Here is a 6617-nt window from a genome sequence, read left to right as displayed (position 1 = left end):
CCGCCCTCCTCCGCTCACTCATGCCCGCCGTGTGTTTCGTTGTGAAAGCAAAACTACTTTGTTTGGCCTTCCAAAAGAGGACATGACTAGAAATCAGTGGTTAAGTTGTATTTACAACACTGTTCCAGAACAGTTGAACCTTAATATTCAGATGTGTCCAGTGCATTACCAAATACACAAAATAATGTTCTTTTTAGCAACATCATATGACCCCTTTAAAGGAATAGTTCACCCAAAAATGAAAATTTACTCACCCTTAGGCCATCCAAGATGTAGATGAGGTTGTTTCTTTATCAGAACATATTTGGAAAACATTTAGCATTACATCACTTGTTCACCTCTGCAGTGAATGGGTGCCGTCAGAATGAGAGTCCAAACAGCTGATAAAAACACCACAATAATCGACAAGTAATCCATTATCATAATCCATAATTTCAGTCAATCGATTAACATCTTGAAAAGGAAAAACCTGTGTTTATAAGAAAACAAATTATAATTTATGGGTGAACTGTTCTCTTAAACTGATCGTTTTAAATGAATCATTTATTTATTATTTATTTAATTTCTGTGGAACATAAAAGAAAATATTTTGAGAAATGTGTCAGGGTTTTTCATTCGTTTTCCTCCATACAATGAAAGTCATTGATCCCTTTAAAAAAACACTAAGACAAAATTCAATCGAAACAATAAGTGTATTGTATACAGAACAAACACTTTTTACCAATGAGAAAGATCAGTTGTGCTGCCCAAAAATAACAATCGACCATAAAGCTGTAGGAACAGCTTCTAGCGACCAAGAACACGACCACTCGGTGTCTCCAGTGATAAAATAGCATGCCACATACCAGCTCTCTGAAGTTCTCTCTCTATACTGAACGCAGCGGGACGTGCGCGAGGCCGTGGAATGATCTCGGCCCTTCTCTCATATTCCCTCTGTGAGCCTCCATTTTCCAATAAATCGCTGACTAGTCCTATAACACCCTTTGTACAACACCAACAATCTCCTCACCTCATTTTCTTTCAAGCCACTGAAACGAATAAAAAACTATTGCAAAGAGAACTTTGATTCATCTCATCGGGCTTCTGCATTTTAATAGGGAATTAAGTGCGAATTAGGTACACATCTGAAATATAATTGAAAAATAGGAGACACAAATCAAGTGGCTGACAGCTATATGCATGTCAAAACCCGGCTGCCATGGTTACTGGAGAACTTTGTGACTCAAGGCAGCATTGTTCTCCTCTCTCTTCTTCGTTCGTTCTTTCACCTCAAGCAATAAATCTGTGCTACATTTATAATCACAATAATTCTGGCCAGCTCATATGGCTCTGTGTGCACAACATGGCAGGTTTCCAAACAAAATGCAAAGTCCTGAAGCGGACAAGCGTTGTTTGCAGTCTATCATTGTTTCCGAGCCTTGAAAAATGTAATGTCTGCAGTACAATTAAGCACATCAAACACTCCTTCACCTCTCCGGCACATTCATAAATATTTAACGGACAGTAATAGCCATCCACGGTGCATTCAAGACAAACACTACGCACTACAGCGGGCATGTGGTGCTCTGATTGGAAAGAGCGGAGTGGAAGCTCATTACTATACATCTCATACCTTTGATCTCCGGAGGCGTGAAGCTCTAATCCATCCTGAGGCACAGGAAGTTGCTGGTCTAGTAGTGGGCACTCAGCTCCGGAGCAGCACTCCACATCAGAGTCCCGTCCACTCACCACCTAAACCCACCGTATGAAACACTGGGGAACCGACCTGTTGGAAGAGACAGGGAGTCAGGTGTATATGCCAATGCATCTGAAACATCTACTGTTTGTCTTGGTGCACACCAAGTAAAAAAAAAAAAAAAAAGGTTCAAACAACAAATTTGCATATTTACTTTACTTTGCATGTTGTTTTAAAACCATACACTTTCAGTTGGAATAACAATAATTTTGGAAGTATTTTAATGTTTTTTTTTTTTAAGTCTCTTATGCTTACCAAGGCTGCATTTATTTGATCAAAAATCTAGTGAAAACTAGGGCTGCGTTTTGACACAAATTTCACGATTCGATTTGATTCTGACTCTCAAGTTTTCGATTCGATTCAACATAGATTATTCTAGATATATATCAGGTACAGTACATGCCAAATTTTCACAAGAAAAAAAAAATAAAGCAAATGTAACTAATTTAAAATATACAGGAGAGTCTGTTGGTATACAATAGGCTGAAGGTTAAAATTAACTGATTTATATAAAAATGATTAAATTACACTCTTTTTAAAAAAATTACAAAGTTTTTTTAAATAATAAAGTTACAATTACCTAATTATATTTCTACTCCAATTTGTTTTTTTGAAACAAACTTTTAAATGGTGGCTGTCATAAAAACTTGACGGACTTATTCAAACAAATTAAACATTGAAGAACAGTAAAAAATTATAATGAATATGTTATATGGTACATATATTTAGCAAAATGCTCCTCTCTACAGTTCATTTTTCTAGCTGACTAACGAGTTTATGGTCAGATATGTTTGTTTCTGAGGTAAATGAGGTGACGTTATGTGACACTGACTCTTCTTTTGTTTACAAGCTGCTATATTGACTTCTTGTCAGTTGAAACACTGATAGAGCGATTACATGAAACAGGATATGGAATTTGGTAAGCTTTACTCATTCTTTTAACATACCTTTGGATGTTTATTCATGTTTATTTCGTGCTGAAACTGTTATTAAAGCGGAGGAGACGATCAGGTGACGTGCGCCTCACGCTGCCGCTTCTCTTGAACTGAGGCGGTTTGCTGAAAATTCAGCTTTGCACCACAGGAAAAACAAAAAAACATAATTCCAAATATTCAATATTCATTTTTTTTTTTTTTATCCTACAGAGCTCTAAAAATGTAAATTGTAAAATAAAAAAAAATACTGCAACGAAAATAGCCTATATTTATTTCAGATATAATGATTTATTTCAGTCTATTCCTCACATAAATATCTGAAAAGTATTTCAGAAAAAAATAGTGCTGTTTTCCAAGCTTAAAGGGAAATATTCCTCCATTTCTTCTTTTGTTTTGCACAAGAAAAAAATGGCAGTGTATGGTTTTGGAACAACATGCGGCTGAGTAAACACTGACATGATTTTTATTTTTGGGTGAACTATCCTTTGAAATACTTGGCACAAGCAAATTGGATTACCGCCCTGAAAAGGGTCTGGCATGTACTGCCATCAAGCAATGCAAATACTTCATAAGTCTGTTAAAACTTTCACTTACATGAAGCTGTTACATAACCACAAATATATTTATTCTGTAACTCAAAATGACCTTCCACAACCAATGCTGGAGAAAAAGCACTTTAAATTTAGCATGCGGAGAGAGTCTGGCATATAAGCAAGGCTGAGTAATAGTACAATTTAATATTTCATTTCATTTCCTTACTGTTTATATTTAGCTTTTGCTTTCAAATTGTCCTGGCTTAATCTTTTTCTCTCTCCACTGCTTCAGCCTGACATTTTCTAGCTCTGATATTTTTGTGCATATTTTATCTGCCTGCCATTCAACTTTATGCGACCTCAAATCTCACTGCTTTTAAAGATGAAGTACACGCCAGAGTTTCACCTTTTTTTGAATAATGAGTGGATCTAAATTAACTTGTTACTTGTCCTTAACAGGAATCTGACAATCATTAGCATTCTAAACATGCCTCTATGCAATATTGCCACATAATTTCACACTAAATGAGAAAGTAAATGTCATTTACAAGATGAGCGTTAATGTAACCCTTACTGCATGTTAATGTTGCCCTTTCTCAGATGAGGATTAAAACGGTTCCTTATGATGACCCAGTCATTTAACGCTTTCATCACAGCCACCTGAGGATTCCTCGCAGCTCCCACCTGTGAGCTTTTTTAATAAGCAACTAGACTAACTGGAGAGCCAGGCTTATGTTAGTGCACTCTTACATTTAACATCACCGATTAATTAGAATATCTAAGTTTATACAGTATAACAGCTCTTAAAACCCACATGCACATAGTAACTAAACAGTCTTTTATCCAATCCAAGTCACTGCTCTAAAAATACAGAATCTGGCCAACCAATTTGTCAAATTAGCATTTATTGTGTTATGATATTCTGTAGATTATTTGATGCTTTTTGTAAATGTAACATCTACTTAATTTTATCACATAGCAGCCATAACTGTTCGGTTTCTCTCTCTCTCACTCACTCACACACACACACACACACACACACACATGTACTGTATATGAATAAAAAGTTATTAATTTTTTTTTAAAGAAATTAATACTTTTTCTTCATGTTAAATTGATTAAAAAAATTATAGTAAAGACTTGTATTGTTAGAAAACATTTATATTCAAATTAAGCAGCACATCTGTTTCCAACACTGATAATAAATCAGCATATTAGAATGATTTCTGAAGGATCATGTGACATTGAAGACTGGAGTAATGGCTGATGAAAAATCAGCTTTGCACCACAGAATTAAATTATATTTTAAAGTATATTCTAATAGAAAACTGTTATTTTAAATTGGAATAATATTTTACAGTATTACTGTTTTTACTGAAGCTTTGATCAAATAAATGCAGCCTTGATAAGCATAAGAGACTTCTTTAAAAAACATAAAAAATCGTACTGATCCCAAACTTTTGCCAGGCTGATTAGCCATTTTTATGCTAACTTTTGAAGTTAAAAAATTTTAGGCTTCAACAATTTAATAAAAAATATATTTTGTTATGAGATTCTCTAACTGTACTAACTATAGATACTGTATATACCATGCTACATGTTGCTGATTACCATATTAATGTACTATGGTAATTAGACAGCACTTCAAGATACTTCAAATAATGTTGGGGCACTTTTTTGTTAGCATACTCTACACTGAATCACAAACTCTCATTAATACTAAGAAAGCCTTCCATCTGATCATTTCATTTATAAACCACCATATCCTGAGGTACTGTCTTTAATCTTTCACATTTTGTCAGGTCTCCAAGGAGAACCCTAATTGTCCTCCCAAAAACGGCATTTTCAAAGTCATTTTCCTGCCAAAAAAGTTCTAATTTGACTGCAAAAAGATCAGAGGTGCAGATCCATTCAGAAGTTTTGCAGACCACGCACACAATCCAATACATCAAATGAAAATTATCTCACGTGAAAACAATTTAAAGAGATTGGAGGCATAAAGCATGTCCTTTTCCCCCAGGCAGGAGTGAGACAGTGACACAGTTTGACTGTGTGCTAAGTACTCCCGCAGTGCCACCTTCCCACTCAGCAATGTAGACAACCGCACTGGGGACTGACTCTCTCTCTCTCTCTTCATCTCAATATCCTCTATACCTCGAACCACCAGCAGAAACACATCAGAGTAAATGAAGCATCCCGACTGTCCCTGCACTCACAAAAGATAAAAAGTTATGCCAATGGCTGAGGGGCTGGAGAGGAGACAGCAATGTGGGATGATGGGAAAACAGGCCATATAACACAACACTATAGAAGTAATGAAGCCGTGATATATTCAAGAAGGAGGAAAATTCAAGTCCACGCTACCTTGGGGGAGAATCTTCTGGCTGCGTGGAACCATCAAGACTTTATTCAGTGGCTCTAGAGTGAACAAGTTGGGATGTTTATTTTGCAATTCCATTTAGTCAGATTAGTAAATGAAGAGACTTCATAAATCGAATGGCTTCCATTCAGTTGGCTATTTTGATGCCAAGTGGTCTTGTTAAATGAAGGAAAGCTGTATGAATTTACTTTGACAGGCATAAATGCTGCTTTGAAAGGAAAGTGTCTTTGAGGTTTGGAGATAAAATCAGCTCTCATTCTTCTTGGCAGGTTCTGGACATGTGAGGTCTGATTGAAGAGCTTCAGAAGCACTCGTGAAATATCTTGGGGGCGGGACGGGGGAGCTGTATTATCTACTGAATAACATGTCATTCACTGGCTGTCTGACTGGTAAACATTTTGTTTCCCCAGTCAAACATTTTCAATTTACAGATATGTTCATTAGGCTTCAGAAGCAAACTCATATGAAGGCAATTAAGGTAATAGCTGTAATGGGGGGAAAATCCTGGCTTGTTGTCGTGATGAATAATACATTGGTATTCATGCTGTTGTTCCACTTGAAGGGGATTTAGAGCAGATTAAAGTTAATCTAACGGATCACATTTGCCTGTTCCTTATCAAACATGCAGAACGCATTAGCATTGTCTCAGTGAAATCAGCTACTTCTGATTAGACAAAATTAAACATGGCTTTATTTGACTATATTTATACTTTCTGATGATGGGATTCGGTCAATGTACCACTACTCGAATGACTGTACAACATGTTTTAACGCAGTGGTTCTCTACTGGTTCTACTTTAGGAAGGTTTTACATTGAACGTCAAGTGGTAACAAAACATAGTACCAAAATTGTCTATCATACAAAAAAAGGCATTATAGTATTATTAATATATTCAATTATAATTAATATATTAATTCATTCATGCCAAAAACTCATCACCAAACACCAATGACTTGTACTACATATACTATACATTGACAAAACTATTGGGACACCCCCTTGTTTAGAACAGAAAAAGGCACTTCCAAAACTG

The 6617-nt window shown here is 35.9% G+C and overlaps 1 protein-coding gene across 1 annotated transcript in view; it reads right to left on the bottom strand.

The window, feature by feature from the left end:
* LOC107709104 (glutamate receptor ionotropic, kainate 4-like) overlaps positions 1-1731 on the bottom strand; it is a 142239-nt gene extending 140508 nt beyond the window's left edge. The window contains exon 1 of the mRNA XM_016513509.1: positions 1613-1731. The gene's annotated coding sequence lies outside the window, so the exon portion shown is untranslated. The remainder of the gene's footprint in view (positions 1-1612) is intronic.
* Positions 1732-6617: the final 4886 nt, after the last annotated feature.

Source organism: Sinocyclocheilus rhinocerous, unplaced genomic scaffold (assembly GCF_001515625.1).
Source record: "Sinocyclocheilus rhinocerous isolate Xijiao unplaced genomic scaffold, SAMN03320098_v1.1 scaffold626, whole genome shotgun sequence".
Lineage (NCBI taxonomy): Eukaryota > Metazoa > Chordata > Actinopteri > Cypriniformes > Cyprinidae > Sinocyclocheilus > Sinocyclocheilus rhinocerous.
The sequence above is the reverse complement of the archived record's forward strand: the minus strand, read 5'-3'. Positions and strand labels throughout refer to the sequence as shown.